A 25,205-nucleotide genomic window follows, 5' to 3' on the forward strand; every position below is an offset into this window, starting at 1 on the left:
GGTGTGTCTGGAGGATGGAAAAGATCCCACCTACTCTGTTATAGCTAAATTACACCACGGCTAACAGTCAGACGTCCTTCATAGGAGTTTATTCCTAGAGTTTGTGATGGAACAGTGGGGGAGGGGGGGTGGAGTGCATCAGCTTTTGAGTCAGAATACCTGAATTCAAGGGGATAATGAGATTTAACTCCCAAATCTGTGAAGAGGAACAAACAAGTTAATATTTGTGGAAGTTGTGTAAAGTAGTATACAAAAATAATTGACTATAATTACTTCCTACCTCTGTGTGTCCCTCCTCAGGACCACGAGCCATCCCAGACTCTGCATTCCCTAGGCTTCTCTCTGCCTCTTCCTGGCATCCCCGCCCCAGCAATTCCCACTGCGTTGTCTTCATTTGGGCCACCGTTATCTCTAGGGGCTCCCCAAGTGGCCTCCCTGCCTTTGGCTGTTCCCTGGAAGGGAACAGGAAGGACACAGACATTGGAGCCAAGTCCGTGATGGCTTGAATCCACAGCTGGGGATTTGGCTTAATCCTTTTAGCTTTAATGTTCTCAGCTGTAGAATGTGCACAGTAAGGCTCCCCTCAAAACATTACAAGCAATGTGTGTAAGGCACCTGGCAAGACAAGCGAGCAATAAATTATAGCTATTATTACTGACCCCACCCCACCCACCCCACTGGTGCCAGATCAATCTCTCCAAAAAACGGGTTGGGCTCAGAATCCAGCTGTGGCCGCTCATCGGCAGGAAAGGGAAGTACAAACTCCTCGCTTGGGAAGTGTGGACCTAAAGGAGAAATCCGAGAGACTGCCTATCACACAGGCCAAGGCATCAAGACTGGCTGGAGGCATCCGGGATGTGAGTAAGCCGGGGAAATGACAGAGGTCAATCTGATCGCGTAGGGAGAGATTCAGACCTTGGAGAAACAAGCCAACTAAGGAGAGAAGAGGAAGCAGAACGATGACGTGGTGTGTGCATTCTCCTGGCAACTGGAGTGAGGAAAGCCGAGCACACAGAGCGAAGCGGAAAAAAAAGAAAAGAGGGACCCAGGGCCCGCCACCCCGGGTTGCCCTGGCAACAGACTCCGCCCCCGCCGCGCCCCACCCACCGGAGTCCTAGGGGATCGACACTGGGGCGCCTGCCCCTTTTCTCCCGCTTCCCTACGGATTTGCGGGGGAGGGGGGTGCGGGGGGGAGAACTGGGGGAAGGGTTTGTGCTGGAGACCCGCCTCCAGGCTACGCAGCTGGCCGAAAATCCTGGAATCGCACGTCGGTGACGCCGGCCTCTTCTGTCTTTCGACTTTGCTACCAGGAAGGAATCACATTCCTGTGAAAGGCAAAGGGGGGGCGGGGGGAGCGGGGGGGGGAGGGGCGGGGAAGGGGCTGCGTGGACCCCTCTGGCACTGGCCCGGGATCCTCCAATCTCATGGGCCTGGGCTGCCATCTTCTTCCTCGCCTGTAAAAGAGGCCCAATAAGCCCGTCAACCCATTTTTACAGATTCTGTGGTTTCCTGAAAATGGCCTCCCTGGGGAGTGGGAATAGGGGCAAGGGTCCATGGCAGTAACAAAGAGAAGACTTTTATGAAGTCAGCAGCTACAAATGTGAGTACATAGAGGCACATAGAAAATACTCCTCCGGTCTTAAGCTTTTCGCCCAAATCACAAATTCCTCTTCCCGAAGCACCCCGTAATGTCTCTTAAGTGAAATCTATCCCTACTTCCCTGGACTTGGGGAGCATTCGGCTGCCCACTTGGGACTTGGGCGAGTGACTGGTCTTCCCTGGGCTCAGTTTCCTCATCTGAAAGATGCCTACTCCCCAAGGGTTTTTTCCCCACTGCTCTTGTTTTTTTCCAAGCGGTGGGAGCTTTTTAGCATGGCCCTCCTGACTTTCCTCTGTCTGTTCACTTAATTCTGGTTCAGGGAAGTTGGAATAACTTATTTGCCTGGAAAGTTTGTGAGGTTTCTCCCTCGCCCCCTTTGCCTTTGCTTGAGAACCCGTTTCTTCCCTTGGAGCGTGTTCTCCGCTCCCCCATGAGCAGGGTCGCCCCTACAGGCCTGCCCCTTCCAGCAAAGCAACGGCTGGGCAGTAAGGTTTCCAAGTCTGGCCTTTTCTACCCACAGTCCCTTGTCGGCTCTCATGCCAAGCTGCGGTCCTCAATCTAGCCTATGTTGGTAACAAAGGAATCCTTTTGATGGTCTATGTGTTGGCTCAGCTGTCCTGTGCCCTAGTTCAGAATTCAGGGGAGAAAGAGGGTTCTGTTTATGGGCCTTGTGGTAGATGGTGTTATTGTTCCAAATATTCAGTTCTTCCCTGTGAGAAGATGATTCCCTCCACCGCCGACAAAGCCCGCCTTGATTATTTATTTATTTATCTAATTTTTTTAATGTTTATTTTTTGAGAGAGGGAGAGAGAGGGAGACACAGAATCCGAGCTGTCAGCACAGAGCCCGAGGTAGGGCCCGAACTCATGAACCGTGAGATCATGACCTGAGCTGAAGTCAGAAGCTTAAACGACTGAGCCACCCAGGCGCCCCTTGGTCATTTATTTAATATGGCTAACAAACCATGTCAGTAGGAGTCACATGGGCCACTTCTCAGAAGAAGTCCTAAGAGCCAGTGTTCTTGCGCCATCGTTCTCTGTCCGCCTTCTCTGTCTTGAGCCTTGCTTGTTGTCCCAGATACGAGCTGTTCTGCCAGCCTGGGACATGTGAGCACAGCTGGGACTGATGCTAGAATACATGTAAAGTGAGCAAGAAATCAACCTTTACCTTCTTCTGTAGGCTACTGAGATTGAGGGGCGGCCGTGGTAACATAATAGTGAATACTGACCTACACAAAAATCAGTGCCTGAAGTAAGTACAAAAATCTAAAAATAAGTGGCATTGGCATGGTCCGGATGGAGGACCGTGAGGGTGATGTCATTCACGATTGGGAAAGTGACAGTCCTGTTGTGCAATGGCAAAACCTTCGTTAAAATTCTCATCTGAGACAACTTGGTAGGGAGATAATCCGGCTAGTAAGGTTTGGGCTTTCGATACAGAAATGGGAAAACAGAGTTTTGGTTGCATGGGGTGCTGGTGGTTGGTTGCCCTTGAAAAAAAAATCATGAAGCCAACTAACTATTTTTGCAAGCCATAGCGCCAAAAGAACCATTAATCTGAACTAAAAGAAACAGCGACTATTTCAACACTTGAAATAACTTTTGGGTCTCCCAACGTTTTACAGGCAGGGAGCTAGATGAGAAAGCAGCTCAGCCTTCATGGGGAACGCATAGTCCATTGTCTGGACATGGACTGACATTGTCTGGACATGAACACATAGTCCAATGGCCAACACATGGCCATTGGGTGTAATGGTGTAGAGTGGACCCACATGCCACCGGGAATCGCTGGGGCGAGCTAAGTAATTTCCCCCAATCCCGGGTAGGCAGCTTTTCATCTTTCCCTTACCTGAGACTGTTGGATGTGGTTAACCTTTTCCGGTTCTCCTATTGTGTGTGGGTAAATATCCGGGAGGGGGCGGGTGTCTGGAAGTCGAAGCATTTCCCCTACTCCCTGGTAGAGACCTTTTGCAAGGTATCCCCTGGGGAGGGCGGGGTTTAGAAGTACTTATTAAAATACGTGATCATTAAATTAAACGTCAGCTTCTTTAGCATTACATCAGCAACGTTAGCAACTGGAGGGCAACTATCCTTCCGTTCTTATTGGCCCAGTGCTGGCAAGAGTTCCGTGTTTCTCAATGATTGACAGGTCTTCAAGCAACACATATCTACCTCCACGGTCACTTTCTGAGATGTTGCCAATTGCTCTCTGGGTCAATGTGTTTCGTGACTTCCAGAGAAACAAAAATCCTTCAGTACTGACTGGCCCCCAACCGCAACTTCTTCTGCACATTTGGACCCAACTTCCTCTGCCCCCTTCCCAGCTGCAGCCAAATTCCTCAACACACCCGTATAAACACAGATGCCCTCACCTCAGTCCCTTCACAGCACCCCAGACCAAAATGTTCTCTTCTTGCGGGAGGTCAGCTCAGTGGTAAACCTCAACTCTGCTGACAGCATAAGCTTAGATCAATCTCTTTCTTGCTAAAGATTTGACAATTATTTTTCCTGGCTAGAACTCATCTTTATTTCACAGGAAGTATGGAGTCTCACTCTGACTCACAAGTAGACGTACAAAAATAAGAAAAGGCTGTCCTCTCTATACAGAAGGGCTGGGAGAAAATGCGCAACCCCAACAGAGGGCAGAGCTTGGCCAACAGAGGGCAGAGTCTGTTCTTTGGAACCCTATCAAATTGGTCTCTTCCCTTTCAAAGGATGGCCACCGGGGTATTTACGGACAATGACAACTCCCCTAAGTCTCCTCTTCTTCAGGTTAAATATCCCCATGGTTTCCATGTATCTTTTTTTTTTTTTAAGTTTATTTATTTATTTTGAGAGAGGGAGGGAGAGAGAGAGAGAATCCCAAGCAGGCTGTGCGCTGGCAGACAATGTGGGGCTCGATCTCACAAATCGTGAGATCATGACATGAGCTGAAGTGAAGGGTCAGACGCTTAACTGACTGAGCCACCCAGGCGCCCCTGATGTATCTTTAAAAGAGAGAAAGAGGGGCGCCTGGGTGGCGCAGTTGGTTAAGCGTCCGACTTCAGCCAGGTCACGATCTCGCGGTCCGTGAGTTCGAGCCCCGCGTCGGGCTCTGGGCTGATGATGGCCCAGAGCCTGGAGCCTGCTTCCGATTCTGTGTCTCCCTCTCTCTCTGACCCTCCCCCGTTCATGCTCTGCCTCTCTCTGTCTCAAAAATGAATAAACGTTAAAAAAAAAAAAATTTAAAAGAGAGAAAGAGGTAAGTGTTTCATCAGATGGAAAGTGTCACACGCGCACGTACACACACACACACACACACACACACGTTATTGCATTGCGTGGATCCCAAATTCAATCTCCATCCTGGACACTGTGCTCTGAACACATCCACATCCATTTTACACAGAAGACAACCCCAAATATAGGCGAGGCTTCACACACTGAATTATTCATCACAGCATTGTTTGTAATGGCAGAAAGAATCACAAAATTGTCTCCAGTGTTAGTAAAATGGGTGTGTGTTTACAGCCCAGGATGATATAACTGCACACAATATTATGCTGCAGTTTAAATTTGTGTTTGGGGCGCCTGGGTGACTCGGTCGGTTGGGCATCTGACTCTTGATTTTGGCTCAGGTCGTGATCTCGTGGTCGGAGGATCGAGCCCCGCGTTGGGCTCTGTACTGAGTGTGAAGGCTGCTTGGGATTCTCTTCCTTTCTCTGCCTCTGCCTTGTGGGGTCTCTCTCGCTCTCTCTTTGAGTTAGAACTCATTCATGCCGTTAACTATGTTCACTGAATAATTTTCAGTGTGAGAAAGTGTTCGTGTCACAATGATAGATGAAATTAGCAAGATGTGAAACTTTATATAGAGCATTAGTTCACATACAAACACACACACGTACACACACACGTCTAAAAGAAGCAGCGAAGTTGCAAACGGTTTTTACATGTGGTTTAAACTTGGGAAACACATCCTTTCAATCGGGAGGCCTCTAAGCTAGACATTACTGCAGGGGTGGCCAGAGTGGACCGTGGCTAAAGTCCAACCAGCCTTGAAGCTTCGGCCATCACAGCTGTGGGAGGTGCCTCGTATCATCGCATCCCCTTGTCTAGCATCAGCTGGAGTCCTGAGTTGTCTCACAAGGGCTGCCATTTAGCCATGATTTCTGAATAGTCTATTGGGTTGATGGGCTTAGGTTTGGGTGTTTGCAAGCCTCCTTGTTAAAAGTTACCTTAGCTCTTCTGTTCCACTGTTTTAACTGCTGAGATACCGTGTGGATCCAGATTCCGCACAGCTGCTCACCTGGCAGAGTGCTGTCTCTCTCTCTCTCTTTTTTTTTTTTTTAATTTTTTTTTCAACGTTTTTTATTTTTGGGACAGAGAGAGACAGAGCATGAATAGGGGAGGGGCAGAGAGAGAGGGAGACACAGAATCGGAAACAGGCTCCAGGCTCTGAGCCATCAGCCCAGAGCCCGACGTGGGGCTCGAACTCGTGGACTGCAAGATCGTGACCTGGCTGAAGTCGGACGCTGAACCGACTGCGCCACCCAGGCGCCCCCTCTCCCTCTTTTTTTTAATACGTATTTATTTTTGAGAGAGAGAGAGAGAGAGAGAGACAGCATGAACGGAGAAGGGGCAGAGAGAGAGGGAGACACAGAATCGGAAACAGGCTCCAGGCTCTGAGCTGTCAGCACAGAGCCCGACGCGGGGCTCAAACTCATGAACCGCGAGATCATGACCTGAGCTGAAGGCAGACGCTTAACCGACTGAGCCACCCAGGCGCCCCGCCCCTTTTAATGTTTATTATTGAGAGAGAGACAGAGACCGAGTGCAGAGTACTGTTCTTTTCAGGCTGGTCGGTGGATCACTCAAAAGTCCACTCCAAAATGGCCAGCTGTCAGCACTGGCCTTGGTGCTGGCCTTGGCCCTGGCTGCGAAGGTGACTAGAACAAAGTTCTGCCCCTCCAAGGAGCTCACAGGCAGAAGCCCGTGTGGTGCATTCTGACAACGTGTGGTCTTCTTGGGCTACAACCTGCCTCATGTCTGTCTGCCTCTTCCAGGCCAGGGCTGGTGTATCCCTCCACCTCCCGAACCATTCCCGGCTTCTCCGTATTTGGACTGGCTCTCTGTCCTGAGAGACAGGAAACGTTTTCCCCTTCCTTCCCATTCTGTGCAGTTCTACCTGGGAAAGATGGCAAACGCTTCCCAGAAGAGATGGCCTGTAAACAGCGTCTCCAAGGAAGGAAAGGAATTCACGAGGTCGCCTCAGGAGAAAAGGCAACCCAGGCAGAGGGAGTGCTTGGCCAAAGTCATGGCAGCTGGCACATTTGGGGAACTGGAAGCCGTTCAGCGTGGCCCTCACGGTATTCCCATCATTACTCTTGCTCTCCTCTTTATTTCGGGGTCTGCATGTCTCCCAACCTCTTGTCTTCTCCATTCTTTGCCAGCCCTGCCCTGTGAACTTGGTAACCAACTGCAGCTTCCCTGGCTTGACCTTTGGCGTCCTGTAAGGACCTGGCTCCGACTTTCTCTTTGGCTCATCCTCGTCCTGGACGCTTTGGATAAGCTCCCTGACCAACCATCTTTGCCCCTTGGGACCACAAGCCCAGTCCCCTAACAGAGACAACCAGACGGATGGTGACTGGGACATCTAGGGATGGGCTGTAGAGTTCTGTCCTCCTGTCCAAGGCTGTCGCTGGTGTCTTAAATAAAGATGGAGAGGCCCTTGGGGCGCCTGGGTGGCTCAGTAGGTTGAATGTCCGACTTCGCTTCAGGTCATGATCTCACGGTTTGTGGGTTCAAGCCCCGCGTCGGGCTCTGTGCTGACAGCTCAGAGATTGGAGCCTGCTTCAGATTCTGTCTCTGGCTCTCTCTGCCCCGCCCCCACTCGTGCTCTGTCTCTAAAATAAGTAAACATTAAAAAAATTTTTTTAAATGAATAAACATTAAGGGGCACCTGGGTGGCTCGGTCGGTTGAGCGTCCGACTTTGGCTCAGGTCATGATCTCACAGTTTGTGGGTTCGAGCCCCGCATCAAGCTCTGTGCTGACCGCTTGCTTGGAGCCTGCTTCAAATTCTGTGTCTCCTTGTCTCTCTGCCCCTCCCCCGCTCACGCTTTGTCTCACTCTGTTTCTCAAAAATAAATAAATGTGAAAAAAAATTTTTTTAATGAATAAACATTAAGAAAAAAAAAGATGGAGAAGCCCTGATTTTCAAGTGCGTGTGCCCAAATCTGGGAGTAAGGGTAGAGACAATGCGGCAGGAGGCATTCAGCATCCTGATAGGCTGGGACAAAGGACCAAATCTGAGGAGATGAAATATCTGGACCTCAGGGTAAAAAACCACACCCAATCCCAGGGAAAGAGGGGCATGGAACAGCAGAACATCATATGAGGAACACTTTGGGGTTTCAGAAAAGAAAAGGCTCTGGTTGGGTTAATAATCTGTGTTTCTGGAGGAAGCTCATGGACTCCAGGCTGCATTAATAAAGATCTGATGCCCAGACAAAAGGAGGTGAGAGTCCTGTTGTGTTCCTGTCAGACCACACATAGACTGCAGTGTTTGGTTCTGGAAGTTACACTGTGGGAGACAGAGACAAACTAGAACAATGGTTCTTAAACCTGGCTGTACGTTATAATCACCTGGGAAGTTTCAAGACTCTGGAGACCCAGACCATACTCTAGACCGATCAGAATCTTTGTGAGAGGGACTTAGGCTTCGGTAATTTTTAAGCTTAAAATACACACACACACACACACACACACACACACACTCCCACACACCCACACGTTATCTATCTATCTACCTATAGATATCTATCTAGATCTATATATAGATCTAGATATAGATCTATAGATCTCTATATATTTATCTATAGATCTATAGATCTATAGATAGATCTATATATAGATATCTATAGGTAGATAGATAGATAGATAGATATTGGCTTACAGAAGGGTTGCAAAAAAAAAAAAATAACAGAAAATTCCCATACACCCTTCACCCAGCTTCTGACATAATCACATCCCAAAGAGCAAAACTAAGAAATTAACACTGGTACATGGGGCACCTAGGTGGTTCCTTGGTTAAGCATCCGACTTTGGCTCAGGTCATGAGCTCATAGTTTGTAGGTTCGAGCCCCGCATTGGGCTCTGTGCAGACAGCTCAGAGCCTGGAGCCTGCTTCGGATTCTGTGTCTCCCCTGCTCTCTGCCCCTCCCCTGCTCACACTCTGCTCTGTCTCTCTCTGTCTCAAAAATAAAATAAACATTAAAAAATTTAAAAAGAAATTAACACAAGTATAATACTATTAACTGGGGTGACAGACCTTATTTAAATTTAATCTGTTCCTCTACTCTTGCCTTTTCTTTTCTTTTCTTTTAAAGATTTATTTATTTAGAGAGAGGGAGAGAATGTGAGCGGGGAAGGGGCAGAGAGGGAGAGAGAGAGAATCCCCAGCAGGCTCCCTGCTGTCAGCGCAGAGCCTGACTTGGGGCTTGAACCCATGAACTGTGAGATCATGACCTGAGCCGAAATCAAGGGCCAGATGCTTAACCGACTGAGCCACCCAGGTGCCCAAGGAGTGTGGCTTTTGTTCTGATGAGGTGACTGTAGATGGCTCCTGGATGGGGGCTGGTCACCAGAAAGAGACCAAGCCATGATTAGAAGCTTGGAATTTTCAGCCCCACCTTCCGTTCATTCTCCAGAATAAGAAGAGGGACTGAAAATGGAGTTAACAATTGTGACTACGTGATGGCCTTTAATAAACTGGTAAATGTAAGCAGGTGTCTCCCTGAGTTACGTGAGCAGCTCCGGCCAATTAATTGAATCCAGAGCTGGAGTCAGTCATGGGAACCTCCAGTTTGGAGCCAAGTTGGACAGAAGTTGTGGGTAACCTGGGGACCTACTGCTTGGTGACTGGCGTCTGAAGTGAGGACAAGTCTCGTGGGATCCAACGCTAATTCCAGATAGAATTGAGTTAAATTGTAGGACACCCAGCTGGTGTCACACAGAATTTCTTGGTGGGGATAAACCTCACACATTTGATGACCAGAAGGGTCAAAAGTGGAGCGTTCTGGGGCACCTGGCTGGGTCAGTCGGTAAAGCAGGTGACTCTTGAACTTGGGGTCATGAGTTGAAGCTCCCCATTGGGCATGGAACTTACTTAAGTAAGAGAGAGAGAGAGAGAGAGAGAGAGAGTGAGATATAGTTTGTGAAAGTTTAGGAGACTCACAGGAGGAAAAGCTACTTTTTTTTTTTTTTTCCCTGATAAAATCTTATTTCTGGCGATACTCACCTTGATCTTTTGGTTACAAAGGTGTCTTCTGGGATTCTGCACTGCAGAGTTACTACTTTTCCCTCTATTCTTTCTCTTAATGTTTATTTCTTTATTTTGAGAGAGGGAGGGAGAACAAGTGGGAGGAGGGGCAGAGAGAGAGGGAGAGAGAGAATTGCACTGTCAGTGCAGAGCCCCATTCGGGGCTCGATCTCACATCTCGTGAGATCACGACCTGAGCTGAAATCGAGAGTTGGTCGCTCAACTCACCAAGCCACCCAGGCACCCCTCCCTTTATTCTTAACAAAATCTTGAAGGATATACTTTGGGACTATGCAAATATCCTGTTTCTCCTCAGGATAACTTTCTCAGGTGGCAATATTTATTGAAGCTCCCTGCATGATTCCGGGGAGTGGCCACCACTGAGAATCACTGAATTGTGTGGGTTTGTGGGGGAGCTGACAAGGTGGGTGGGAAAGGGGCTTGGGGAGAGGTGACATGAGGCATGGCTGAAGTCCTGGAGAAGATGCAAAGACTAGTTCTAAAAAAAATTTTTTTTTAATGTTTATTTTTGAGAGAGAGAGAGCTTGAGTGGGGGAGGGTCAGAGAGAGAGGAAGACACAGAATTCGAAGCAGGTTCCAGGCTCTGAGCTGTCAGCACAGAGCCGGACATGGGGCTTGAACTCATGAGCCATGAAATCATGACCTGAGCTGAAGTTGGACGCTTAGCCACTGAGTCACCCAGATGTCCCAGAATTCAATTCCTATCAGTACTGGGGAGGTGTCCTTTATTTTATCACTGGGGGGTGGGCATGTGATTTCCCCAGAAAAGAGTTGACATTTCATTGACTGTGTCCAGCAACAAGGCTAGTCCTTGGACATAAATCAAGCGTAGGGAGACGGGCCTCCGGCTGGAGAGAGAGAGAGTGCTTCCTCTCTTTCCTGGCCCGAGGCTGACTGAACCCGAATTCTGAGACACAAGCCATGGGATGGTTGATTCTGTGGCAACTTGGCCAGGCTCGGGCGCCTGTTGTTTGCTGAACACCAGGGTAGATGTTGCTGTGAACATTTAAAAGTAAATGTTGTTAAAGTAAAGCAGATTACTCTTTATAATGTGGATAAGCTCCATTCCATTGGTCAAAGGCCATATGAGCAAAGATGGAGAGTTTCCTTTTTTTTTTTTTAATGTTCGTTTATTTATTTTGCTAGAGGGAGAGAAAGAGCAAGTGGGAGGGACAGAGATTGAGAGAAAGAGATTGAGAGAGAGAGAGAGAGAGAGAGAGAGTCCCAAGCAGGCTCCATGCTGTCAGCACAGAGCACGATGCGAGGCTTGAACTCGCGAGCCTGGAACCGCGAGCTCATGACCTGAGCCGAAGTTGGACACTTAACTGACTGAGCCACCCAGGTGCCCCAAGACTAGTTCTGATGAAACATTTGGAGCATTGTCAAGAGAGAATGTTCTAGTTTGCTGGTTTGGAATAAGTTGAATCTGGAAGAATGAGTCCTTTCAAGCTGCCAGCAGCCACCTGGACTGGAGAGTAGGCTTTGCTTCAGCTATGGGATGACTATTGTCTTGTCCTGGGGCATCATTAAGTGACTGCATCCAGGACAGATCAGTACCTACTCACGGTCCCTTCGGAAATTAGTGAATTTCCCCTCTCCCTGGGGGAATGTTGAATAAGAGGTACAGTTCTGTTTGCAACTGTAAATTGTTCTGGAATGTCAATTACCTCCCTCTCAACCCCGTGAGAGGGGTACTGCCCGTCCCTGTGCTGGCCCCTGGGACACTCCCATGAATGGTGACATGGGGACTGTGGCATCTTTCTTGCTGATGGGCTGTTTTGAAGGTTAGATAAAACTCTTACAATGTCTGGCATGTGGTTGACACTCATCTATGGTAAGTGCTCATTACTGGGCAGGGAGACTACCTTTCAGCTCTGGGTCTAAGTTGCCAACACCTGAATACTGCTCTTTGCCAAAACGTGGACACTGTGACATAAAGCTTGGGAAGAGGGGGCGAGAGTGGCAGGGAGGGCCGGTCTGGGGAGATAAAGCTATTTTCTGATAAGGCTTACTAAAGTGAAGGTGACCTAACAAATATATTTTTAACACCTACTTTGTTCTACAGGGTTCTTCTGTGTTTGGGGTCCAGAGCTCAACAGGAGGCCCAGAGATGATGAAAAAGCAGGCCCGACAGCAGGTGAGCAGCAGAGCTAAAGCCAGAATTCAATTCCTTTTTTTGTTTATTTTATTTTTGACAGAGAGAGAGAGAGCAAGCAGGGGATGGGCAGAGAGAGGGGGAGACACAGAATCTGAAGCAAGCTCCAGGCTCTGAGCTGTCAGCACAGAGCGGACATGGGGCTTGAACTCATGAGCCATGAAATCATGACCTGAGCTGAAGTTGGACGCTTAGCCACTGAGTCACCCAGGTGTCCCAGAATTCAATTCCTATCAGTACTAGGGAGGTGTCCTTTATTTTATCACTGGGGGGTGGGCATGTGATTTCCCCAGAAAAGAGTTGACATTTTATTGACTGTGTCCAGCAACAAGGCTAGTCCTTGGACATAAATCAAGCGTAGGGAGGCAGGCCTCCAGCTGGAGAGAGAGAGTGCTTCCTCTCTTTCCTGGCCCGAGGCCGACTGAACCCGAATTCCGAGACACAGGCCATGGGATGGTTGATTCTGTGGCAACTTGGCCAGGCTCGGGCGCCTGTTGTTTGCTGAACACCAGGGTAGATATTGCTGTGAACATTTAAAAGTAAATGTTGTTAAAGTAAAGCAGATTACTCTTTATAATGTGGATAAGCTCCATTCCATTGGTCGAAGGCCATATGAGCAAAGATGGAGAGTTTCCTTTTTTTTTTTTTTAATGTTCGTTTATTTATTTTGCTAGAGGGAGAGAAAGAGCAAGTGGGAGGGACAGAGATTGAGAGAGAGAGATTGAGAGAGAGAGAGAGAGAGAGAGAGAGTCCCAAGCAGGCTCCATGCTGTCAGCACAGAGCCCGATGCGAGGCTTGAACTCATGAGCTGTGAGATCATGACACTTAATCCACTGAGCCACCCAGGCGCCTGAGGGTTTCTGGAACTGGAGCTCTCCTCCCTGAGTTTCTAGTCTGCTGCCCTGTGGAATTTTGACTCAACACTGTGACATCAGCCTGAATTTCTGCTCCCCTGGCCTGGTGGCCTGCTGGCCACCACAGTCATGTGAGCCAATTCCTTAAAGGAAATCTCTATCTCTATCTGTATTGCTGTATCTTTATACTTTCTTGGGTGTATTTCTCTGAAAACCCTGACTAAACACCAGCAGTTTCTCTAGAAACTGCCCTCCACTGCAAGGGCCGAGCCTGGAAATTGGGCAAGAACAGTGTTGCGAGTGATCCTGGGGATGAGCTAACACCCGTGGACTCTGATTGCAGCCCCTTCTAAGACTCAGCTGGAACCATCAGAGGAGGGTCTGGCCTGCAAGCCAAAGCCACCCCCAGCCCGTTGCGTCCAGTTCACACAGTTAAGAGTGGTTTGGGGGGTGCCTGGGTGGTTCAGTCGGTTAAGAGTCAGACTTCGGCTCAGGTCGTGATCTGGCAGTTCGCGGGATCCAGCCCCGCATCGGTCTCCGCGCTGACGGTGCGGAGCCTGCTTGCGATTCTCTCTCTCTCCCTCTCTCTCTGCACCCCCCCCGCCCACATTCTCTCCATCTTTCTCTTTCAAAAATAAATAAATGAACTAAAAAAAAAAGAGAGTGGTTCTTGTATGTCTAAAAGGTTGTCAAACAAACAAACAAATAAGACTATGCGACAGAAACTGTGTGTGGCCCACAACACCTAAAATATTTATGATTTGGCCCTTCACAGAAACAAGTGCGCCAACCTGGCAATAGACCAGTATCCCTTAAAATTCGGTCTACTCTTACCAGATGTTAAATCCTGGTCTCAGCTGCTCTGTGGGAAATTAAGGGATGTAGGATGTCAAAGGAAGGTCGATGGCTTCTCCAAGAGTCGGAGAGGTGGGGGCAGTGGAGACCACCGTGAGAGAAGGTGTGTGCCCAGGGCATGAGGACATGGTCATATCATAAAAGGTAGGTGTGGTCAGAGGTCAGAGGGGAAAAAACCCTACTGGAGATTCTCTTTGTGTCCATGAGAAGCAGCACTTTGAGGGATGTGCGGAAATCAGAGGTGGATAATATGAGGGGACCTGGGTCTCAGTATAGGCAAAGCAGGCTCTAAGTCAATCTCATTTGAGGGTTTAGTGAAAATAATGTGACCTTATGTAGAAAGGTCTCGACTCTCCGTTTTTGTGGACAGAAGATGAGAATTATTCAACATGGAAACCGAGTTGGTGAAGTGGGGTGGTGGGTGGGCAAGGACTCGGATCATAAAGTGATTAGTCTCTTGAGGTGCTGAGAGTCGCTGGGCTCTGCTGAGGGGTGGGGACATGGCCCTGCTCCATGAATGAAGATGGCTTAAAAAAAATTTTTTTTTAATGTTTACTTATTTTTGAGACAGAGAGAAATAGAGCATGAGCAGAGGAAGGTCAGAGAGAGAGGGAGACACAGAATCTGAAGCAGGCTCGAGCAGGCTCTGAGCTGTCAGCACAGAGCCTGACGTGGGGCTCGAACTCACGAACCGTGAAATCATGACCTGACCTAAAGTCGGACACTTAACCGACTGAGCCACCCAGGCGCCCCTGGCTTTCTAAAGATGGGATCCTCTGTTTATTACAGAAATATATCTCAAATGCCAGGAATATGAGAAGACCACACAGACAAAACCGCTTCTTTCTGAAGAAGTCTAAAATAAAGGGTTTTTCCCAACTTCCGTGTATAAATTTTTAGGGATGCAAATGCCTATTCATAATATCATGCTTATGTTTATTAATTTAGCTATATGTTGATTTTAAAAATCACATATTATATATAGCAGCTCATTAACGAATACTGACTTTTCCAATCTTTGATTTCCTGAAACTTTCATTTTTTTTAATGTTTATTTATTTTTAAGAGAGAGAGACAGAGCATGAGCAGGGGAGGGGCAGAGAGAGAGGGAGACACAGAATCCGAAGCAGGCTCCAGGCTCTGAGCTATTAGAACAGAACCCGAGGCGGGGCTCGAACTCACAAGCTGGGACATCATGACCTGAGCCGAAGTCGGATGCTTAACTGACTGAGCCACCCAGGTGCCCCTATTGTTGTTTTATTTAAATCTTCCCCTGAATCTTTGACACTAGTGTCTTTATTATCACTGGAACCCTCCTCTTAAACACACACACACACACACATGTTAGAGTGGTGCAGCTGCTGTGAAAAATATGAGTGGGGGAGAGGCAGGGAGAGAGAAATCCCAAGCAGGCTCTCCCGCTGACAACACAGAGCCGGACAAGGCCCTTGAACTCACAAACCCATGACACAGTGACCGGAGCTGAAACCAAGAGCCAGACGTCAACTGACTGAGCCACCCAGGTGTCCCTCTTATGGCATATTTTAAATATATATACAAGTCAAGAGAATAGTATAGTGAAACCCAAGTACCCATCACCAGCTTCAATAATTATCAATGGGGCGCCTGGGTGGCTCAGTTGGTTAAGCAACCAACTTCCACTCAGGTCATGATCTCGCAGTCCGTGAGCTCGAACCCTGTGTCAAGCTCCATGCTGACAGCTCAGAGCCTGGAGCCTGCTTCTTCGGATTCTGTGCCTCCCTCTCTCTCTGCTCCTCCTCCGTTCACACCCTGTCTCTCTGTGTCTAATAAATGTTAAAAAAAAATAATAATAATTACCAATGCCTGGCCAATCTTGTTTCCTTTACGCCCACTCATTTAGTCTATCCCATATTCTTTTTTCTTTTCTTCTTTTAAAATTGAGCTAAAAGTCACATAATGTAAAATCCACCACTTTGAAATGTACCACTCATTGGCATTTAGTACATTCACAGTGATGCACACCTACCAGCCCTATGTCATTCCAAAATATTTCATCACCTCCCAAAGAAACCATAAATCCATTAAGCTCCCTTGAGCTCAAGACTCCCTCCCTTGGGGCGCCTGGGTGGCGCAGTCGGTTAAGCGTCCGACTTCAGCCAGGTCACGATCTCGCCGTCCGTGAGTTCGAGCCCCGCGTCGGGCTCTGGGCTGATGGCTCAGAGCCTGGAGCCTGTTTCCGATTCTGTGTCTCCCTCTCTCTCTGCCCCTCCCCCGTTCATGCTCTGTCTCTCTCTGTCCCAAAAATAAATAAACGTTGAAAAAAAAAAAAAATTAAAAAAAAAAAAAAAAAAAAAGACTCCCTCCCTTGAGCCTCTGGTAGCCACTAATCTGCTTTCTGTCCCTACAGATTTACCTGTTTAAGTCACTTCATACAATTGGATGAGTAGGACACATGACCTTTTGTATCTGGCTTCTTTTGCTTAGCATAATGTTTTCAAACTTCATCTGCGTTGTAGCATGGATCAGTATTTTATCCCTTTTTATGGCTAAAGGATATTCCATTTCATATACATACCACAATTTTTTTATTCCTCCCTTGATGGACATTTGGGATTGTTTCCACCTTTTGGCCGTTGTAAACATTGCTGCCGGGAACGTTGATGTACAAGTATTGGTTTGAGTGTCTGCTTTCCATTCTTTGGGGTACATACCTAGAAGTGGAATTTTCGGGTATTTTAAGGGTCTCTGGAATTTGTTTGTTTATTTATTTATTTATTTATTTATTTAATTGTTTTAGAGAGAGAGCACGCATGTGCTCAAGCAGGGGAGGGGGAGAGGGAGGGAGAGAGAGAATCGCAAGCAGGTTCCATGTCCAGTGCGGAGCCTGATGCGGGGCTCGATCTCAAGACCGTGAGATCATGACCTGAACGGAGCTGAAATCAAGAGCCGGACGCTTAACCAACGGAGCCATCCAGTATGGTAAGACATGCATGTGTGGAGATCACTGTGGTGAAGGAGGAAGTTTATAGGAACAGACCCCTAGGAACAGGAGGCACCCCACACCACACAGGGCCACTGGAAGAAGCACCAAAGTCATGCGGGAGGCAGACGGAAGGGGCGAGATGTGGCCAAGAGCCTTTACTGCGGTTTCTGTGAGAAGGAACAGGCCAGGCTGCATAAAACAGGGTTAGGATTGATTCGTTTGAACAATTTCTGCAGGCTCTAGGTCATGGGGTACCTGGCGTGGGATGACTAGGGCAGGGGGCTAGTGGCCCCGAGTGTGAGAGCCCCGTAGATGAGGTGGTTAAGGGTGTGGGCCCTGGAAGGGGTGGTTTGCATGCAAAATGTCCACTCACAGGCCATACAGGTGTTTGTTATCTCTAGGAATTAGCTAACCGAGGGAGGGGCGGTCTCAACAATGCCCGGATGTCAAAGCATCCAAATACAGAAAATAAAAAGATAAGCTTAACCTACTGACTCATAGGGGTAATTCTGTTTTCAACACTTGGAGGAAACACTGTACTAATTTTTACAGCGGCTGCACTGTTCTAACACTCCCACCAGCGACGTCTTGGCACCAGTGATCAGGGGCGCCTGGGTGGCTCAGTTGTTTAAGCATCCGATTTGGCTCAGGTCATGATCTCATGGTCTGTGAGTTCGAGCCCCACGTCGGGCTCAGTGCTGACAGCTCAGAGCCTGGAGCCTGCTTCAGATTCTGTGTCTCCCTCTCTCTCTCTGCCCCTCCCCGCTGCTCCCCTCCTCTCTCTCAAAAAAAAAAACAAAAAAATCCATTAAAAAAAAAAGAACCCGCCATCAGGATTCCCATTTCCCCGCATCATCACCAATACTTGTTATCCCCTCCCAACTTTTTTTAAAAAATAGACTCTCATAATATGTTGAAGCACATTTCAGGCATCAGATAATTACATATGTAAACATGTTCCAGAATCCCCCGTTCAATCAGCTCATCACTTTCCAGAACATCACATTTTCACTCTCTGCCTCCCCTGTGGCATCCAGGCCCAGGAAGACTGAGGAGGACGTCTGAGGCCAGCTGCACCCTAGACATCATGGCAAAGATGCTTTTGCTCCACGTGTGGAGGGGTAGTGGGCCAGATTCAGGTTTGGCCTTTATTTATTTGGAGACAGACAACAAGCAGGGGAGAGGCAGAGAGAGGGAGGAGAATCCTAAGAAGGTTCCACACTGTTAGTGGGGAGTCTGACGTGGGGCTCGAACCCACAAACTGTGAGATCATGACCCGAGTGGAAATCAAGAATCAGACACTCAACCTACTGAGCCACCCAGGTGCCCCTGATCTTATTTATTTTTTAACTTTATTTATTTTGAGAGAGAGAGTGCATGCGCACACATACGCCCAAGATGGGGAGGGGCAGAGAGAGAGGGAGAGAGAGAGAATCCCAAGCAGGCTCTGCACTGTCAGCACAGAGGCCCATGCGAGGCTCGATCTTACACTGAGATCAAGAGTCTGATGTTTAACGGACTGAGCCACCGAAAGGGTGCCTCTTTGGTATTATTTTAAAGTAAATCCCAGGCCACATATCATTTTATCCAGTTTAGTTTGTCTCTAAATAAATAAAGATTTTTTGGGAGGGGGTAATATGTTCATAATGCCATTATGACATCCTTCAAAATGGGCAGTAATTTCTTGGAATCACGTGATACCCAGTCTGTATTTAGTTTCCCCAGGTGTGTCAAAAATGTCTTTTTTAGGGGGCGCCTGGGTGGTTCAGTTGGTTGACCATCCGACTTCGGTTCAGGTCATGATCTCGAGGTTGGTGGTTCAAGCCCCGCATTGGGCTCTGTGCTGACAGCCTGGAGCCTGAAGCCTGCTTCTGATTCTGTGTCTCCCTCTCTCTCTGCTCCTCCCCTGCTCGTGCTCTGTCTCTCTCAAAAATAAATAAACGTTAAAAAAAGTTTTTTTTAATGTCTTTTTGCGGTTGGTTTAAGCCACACTGCATTCAGCTGTAATGTTGAAGTCTCTTTCTTCCTTACAATATCCAATTTTCACATAGTTGCACGTATTATAGGGAATAATAGCCTGATTCCTGTTCTCACATTTCATGCAACTACTTTATTCCAACTCATGTACACCCAGAGAAACATTTGGATCACTCAGGAAAGTGTCCTGAGCATGGTGTCCGTAAGTTGTCTCAGGTTTTAAATAGAGCACTTTGCATAATGTCATTGTTTTCAGGCCTTTTCAGTGGATGGGGCTAGAAAATACGTATTTCTTTTTCTTTTTTCTTTATTAAAGAATAAAATATTTACGAGCATTATGGTATTTCTTGGGCCGGTGGTATTGCTTGGGCCTAATACTTATTTCAAAAAATATATACAAACCACTGTGATTGTTGTAAAGTACATGTTACCTATTTTCTTTTCAATGTATCAAGTGTTTTTTTTTTTATTTTTTCCCTTCTCCTTCTCAGTAAATGCTGTGACACTCTTCCATTGGCTCTAATCAAAACTGCCTAGATTTTATTTTTTTTAATGTTATTTATTTATTTTGAGAGAGAGAGAGAGAGAGAGAGAGAGAATCCCAAGCAGGCTCCATGCTTCAGTGCGGAGCTGAATGTGGGGCGTGATCTCATGAAACTTGAGATCATGACTTGAGCTGAAATCAAGAGTCGGATGCTCACTTGACTGGGCCACCCAGGCACCCCTTTAGATTTTATTTTTAAATGTGAAAGACTTTTTTTGTTTTGAGAGAGAGAGAGAAAGAGAGCAGGGAAGGGGCAGAGAGAGGGGGACAGAGAATCTGGAGCTCTTGGCACAGAGCCCAATGTGGGCTTGAACCCATGAACTGTGAGATCATGATCTGAGCCAAAGTCAGACACTCAACTGACTGAGCCATCCAGGCGCCCCCTACATGAAAGATTTTTTAAGGCTAAAATGATTTTTAAAGTATTGTACAGTTATTTTTCTTATTTAAATTTTGGTGCAAGGGGGAATATGGAGAATCTTAACACCCCACAATTACAAATTTGCGAGTCTTTGAAAGAGTGGAGAATGGGTAAACTGGCTGGCACAGGTAGTCACACACACACACACACACACACACACACCCTTTATCCCTGTCATCAATGTGACATACGCATTGAAAGCAGCACTATTTCTTAAAATTGGTTGATCCACCAAAAGTGAACTCAAATGGTGGGGTGCCTGGCTGGCTTAATTGGTAGAGCATGTGACTCTTGATCTCAGGGTGTAGGTTCAAGCATCATGTTGGGCCTAGAGCTTACTTAACAAAGAAAAGAGGGGCGCCTGGGTGGCTCAGTCAGTTAAGTGTCCGACTTTGGCTCAGGTCATGATCTCACCGTTCGTGCATTCAAGTCCCATGTCGGCCTCTGTGCTGACAGCTCAGAGCCTGGAGCCTGCTTCAGATTCTGTGTTTCTGCCCCTCTCTCTCCACCCCTCTCCTGCTCATACACTGTGTCTCCCTCTCTCAAAAATAAATGTGAAAAAAAGAAAAAAAAAAGGGAACCCTAATGTAAACTGAGGACTCGGGGTGACAATGAGGTGTCCATGTATACTCATCGATTGTAACAAACGTACCCCTCTGTTGGGGGGTGTTGATAACAGGGGATGTTATGCATGTGTGAGGACAGAGGGTACATGGGAAATCTCTGTCTCTTCTCAATTTTGCTGTGCACCTAAAACTGCTCTAAAAGAGAAAGCCTACTTAAAAACAAAAGTCGATTGGTCCAGAATTCAGACTTTTTGCTGGGATGGTTTGACCTTTACCACGTTTTCATAGGTTATAAAGTCTGACGATAATTGTGTTTTGCATGTGGGAGAGACGAGAAGCAGCCAGTGAGTGGACCAGGGTGGAGTGCTACTTTGGGAATAAACCATGTCTTTTGGTATTCACACCCTTGCATTTACACTTCCACGTTGATGCTGGCTTTAGCCACGTGACTGTCTTTGGCCAATGGGACATGAGCAGGTGTGGTGCACGCAGATGCTTGATAAGTACATGCACATTGGGCTTTGTCCTCTTGTAATGCTCATGCTGGGCAAAGCCTATAAAACTGAATTATGTTGAGACCACAATGCAGTAACAGGTTCCATGGAACCTCATGGAGGAGAACAGAGGACTCTGGCTGAGTGAGCTCCCAGCCAACAGCTCTGAGAGAGGCCATCTTAGAAGTAGATCCCCTGGTCCTAGTCAAATGGGATCACTGATTTAAACGCCCAGCTGGTGCCATGAGGCGCAGAGATGAGCTTTCCCACTAAGCCCTGCCCAAATTGCAGCACTGTGAGCAAATAAATAATTTTTGTCGTTTTTAAGTCACTGGGGTTTGGGTTATCTTGTTATATATCGGTTGCTAACCAAAACCACAACCCACGGACACGCATATACATTTCTGGGGACTCTATTCTGTTCCTTTGATAGATATGATTATCCTTATTTTTTTAATGTTTACTTATTTATTTTGAGAGACAGAGCATGAGCAGGGGAGGGGCAAAGAGAGAGGGTGAGAAAGAATCCCAAGCAGGCTCTGTGCTGACAGCCCACGCGGGGCTCAATCTCATGAACTGTGAGATCATGACCTGAGCCAAAATTGAATCAGACACTTAACCAACTGAAGCACCCGGGTGCCCCAGTATGATTATCTTTATATCACTCTGCCTTGTTTACAGTAATTTTGTAGTAAACTTTGAAGTCAAGGAGTATAAATGTTTTTTTTTTTAATTTTTAATGTTTATTTTGTTTTTGAGAGAGAAAGAGAGAGTGAGTGGGGGGGGGGGCAGAGAGAGAGGGAGACGCAGAATCTGAAGCAGGCTCCAGGTTCTGAGCGGTCAGCACAGAGACTGACATGGGCCTCGAACCCACGAACCGTGAGATCATGACCTGAGTTGAATTTGGGCACGTAACTGACTGAGCCACCCAGGCGGCCCATATAAATCTTTTTAACTTTGTTCTTTTTCAAGATTGTTTTGCTCTTCTAAGTCTCTTGCATTTCCGTATCAATTTTAGAATCAACTTGTTAGTTTCTCCAAAATTCTTCTGGATTTATTGCTGGGATTGCACTGAATCCTTAGATCAATTTGGGAAGATTTAACTATTTAGAAATATTGAGTCTTTCACTGATTTAAGTTTTCTATGATTTCATTTAGCAACGTTTTATAGTTTTCACATTCAGCTCTTATGTATCTGTGACCAAATTTATTCCTAACGATTTTATTTTGACACTATTGGAGGAATTGAATTTTTATTTTATTTTATTTTTTTAATGTTTTATTTATTTTTAAAAATTTATTTTGAGAGGGCGGAGGGACAGAGAGAGTGGGAGAACAGGAAACCCAAGCAGTCTCCACGCTCAGTGGAGAGCCCAACGCAGGGCTCAATCTCAAGAACAGGGAGATTATGACCTGAGCTGAAATCAAAAGTTGGACACTTAAACAACTGAGCCACCCAGGTGCCCCAAGGAATTGAATTTTTTTTTATTAAAATTTTTTAAAAGTTTATTTATTTTGAGAGAGAGAGAGAGAGAGAGAGAGAGAGAAAGAGAGAAGGAGGGGAGACAGAGAAAGAGAATCCTCAGCAGGCTCCGAACCACCAGTGCAGAGCCCGATGCAGGGCTTGAACTCACCAACTGTGAGATCATGACCTGAGCCGAAGTCAGAGGCTTGTCTGGCACCCAGCCGCCACCCCCTCCCCCATACTTTAAATCCCTGTGACTTATTTTATAACTGGAAGGTTGTATTTCTTAATCTCCTTCACCTATTTCACCCATCCCCCATCCACCCTCCCCTCTGGCAAACACCTGTTTATTCTCTGTATTTATGAGTCTGTTTTTTTGTTTGTTCATTTGTTTCATTTTGTTTTTCAGACTCTAATATAAGTGAAATCATACAGTATTTGTCTTTTTCTGTCTGACTTATTTCACTTAGCATAATACCCTCCAGGTCTGTCCATGTTGCAAATGGCAAAATTTCTTTTTCTTTTCTTTTTTTTTTTTATAGCTGGGTAATATTCCATTGTATATATATCACATCTTCTTTATCTGTTTATCTATTGGTAGACACTTAGATTGCTTCCATATCTTGGCCATTGTAGTAATGCTGAAATGAACATCAGAGGGCATATATCCTGTTGAATTAGTGTTTTTATTTTCTTTGGGCAAATACCCAGAAGTGGAATTGTTGAGTCATAAAGTATTTGTATTTTTAATTTGGGGGGGAAACTTCATACTATTTTTTCTAGTGGCTGCATCAATTTACATTCCCACCAACAGTGCACAAGGGTTCCCCTTTCTCCACATCCTCTCCCACATTTGTTATTTCTTCTATTTTTGATTCTAGCCATTCCGACTGGTGTGAGATGATATCTCATTGTGGTTTTGATTTCCATTTTTCTGGTAGTTAAGTTGAACATCTTCTCAAGTGTTTGTTGGCCATCTGCATGACTTCTTTGGGAAAAATGTCTATTCTTTTAGTCCTCTGCTCATTTTTTAAATTGGATTATTTGGGGGTGCCTTGGTGGCTCAGTCGGTTAAGTGTCCCTCTTTGGCTCAGGTCACAACCTCATGGTTTGTGAGTTTGAGCTCCACATCGGGCTCTCTGCTGTTAGCACAGAGCCTGCTTCGGATCCTCTGTCCCATTCTCTCTCTGCCCCTCCCCTGCTTGCTCGCACACGCTCTGTCTCTATGGGGTGATTACGCGGTCAGGTTTAATTCTTTTGCATGTAACTGTCCAGTTCCCCCCAACATCATTTATTGAAGAGACATGGAAAGGATTTTGACAATGAAATCAATCTACTTAAGAGTTATAAAGAGAATCAGATTTTCTGACACATCTTTGGCAAGTTTTATATTTCAAGAAATTTGTTCATTTCATCTAACTTGTTGAATTTTCTCATCAAAATTGCTTATAATATTCCCTTATTTTTTTATAGCAGCTTTATTGAGGTTTATTTCCATAGCATAGAATTCATCCACTTGAAAGGCCTAATCCATTGGTTTTTAGCATATTCACAAGGTTGTGTAACCAACACTATGAACAATTTTATTTTATTATTAAAAAAAAATTTTTTTAACGTTCATTTATTTTTGAGAGAGAGGGAGACACAGAGTGTGAGCGGGGGAGGGGTAGAGAAAGAGGGAGACACAGAATCCGAAGCAGGCTCCAGGCTCTGCGCTGTCAGCACAGAGACCAATGAGGGGCCGGAACCCACCAACCATGAAGTCATGACCTGAGCTGAAGTCAGACGCTTAACCGACTGAGCCACCCAGGCGCCCCCACTATGAACAACTTTAGAACACTCTCATTTCCTGCTCCTCCAAAAATCCTGTATTCATTAGCTGTCACTCCTCTTTTCTCCTCTCTTCCTCTTCACCTGCCCCCAAACCTATGTAACCACTGATACACTTTCTGTCTCTATAGATTTGTTCATTTATGACATTTCATTTAAATAAAATCACACAATATGTGATCTTTTGTGGCTTATTTAGCGTATTTGCTAAAGATTCATCACGTAGCATATGTCAGTATTTCCTTTCTTTTTACTGCTCAGTAACAGTCCATTGTATGGATATATTTCCTTTTATTTATCCATTCATCAGTTGATGGATATTTGGGTTGTTTCTACCTTTTGGCCATTATGAACGATGTTTCTATGAACATTTACATAACAAACTTTTGCGTGGACATGTGTCTTAATTTCTCTTGGTTCTATGTCCTAGAGCAGAATTGTAAGGCCGTATGATTAACCTTTTGAGGACCTACCAGACTGTCTTCCAAAACAGCCACATCATTTTACGTTTTACCAGCACTGCATGAGAGTTCCAATTTTTCCACATCCTCACAATACGTATTATAACGAGTCTTTTTAGTGTCCTTTTAATTGTAGGCTTTGTAGTGGGTATGAAGTACTATCGCTGTGATTTTGAATGCATTTTCCATTGATATTGAGCATCTTTTCACATGCCTAATGGTCATTTGAGCATCTTCTTTGGAGATTAGGAGAAATTCAGATTCTTTGCCTATTAGAATTAGGTTGTCCTTTTATTATTGAGTTGTAAAAGTTCTTTACATATTTGAGATACAAGTCCCTTATCAAATATATAAATTGCAACTATTTTATCCTTTTCTGTGTCTTTTCCCTTTCTTGATGACATTCTTTGTTAAATGTTAATGTTAAATGTTAATGAGTTCAGTCTACCTGTTTTCTCTTTGGTCGTTTTTGCTTTTGGTGCCACATCTAAAAATCCATTGCTAAATCCAAGGTTAGGAAGATTTACTCCTAGGTTTCCTTCTCCAATTTTGTGGTTTTAGCTTTTACATTTAGGTCTCAGATCCATTTTGAGTTAATTTTTGCATATGGTGCGAGGTAGGGGTTTGATTTCTTTCTTTTGCATGTAAGTATCTGTTGAAAAGACTATTCTTTCCCGTTGAATGGCCTTGGCACCCTTGTC

At 46.0% G+C, this 25,205-nt stretch overlaps 1 long non-coding RNA gene across 1 annotated transcript; it reads right to left on the minus strand.

Annotated features, from left to right (window-relative positions):
* Positions 1-286: 286 nt before the first annotated feature.
* LOC121017842 (uncharacterized) lies at positions 287-1,081 on the minus strand. Its single transcript, XR_005784916.1, has 3 exons — positions 916-1,081; positions 674-785; positions 287-452 (listed from the first exon to the last, which is right to left on the minus strand). It is a non-coding gene; the product is annotated as an uncharacterized LOC121017842 (long non-coding RNA).
* Between the last annotated feature and the right edge of the window lie 24,124 nt (positions 1,082-25,205).

Source organism: Herpailurus yagouaroundi, unplaced genomic scaffold (genome assembly GCF_014898765.1).
Source record: "Herpailurus yagouaroundi ecotype Mexico unplaced genomic scaffold, PumYag 216, whole genome shotgun sequence".
In the NCBI taxonomy this organism is placed as follows: Eukaryota; Metazoa; Chordata; class Mammalia; order Carnivora; family Felidae; genus Herpailurus; species Herpailurus yagouaroundi.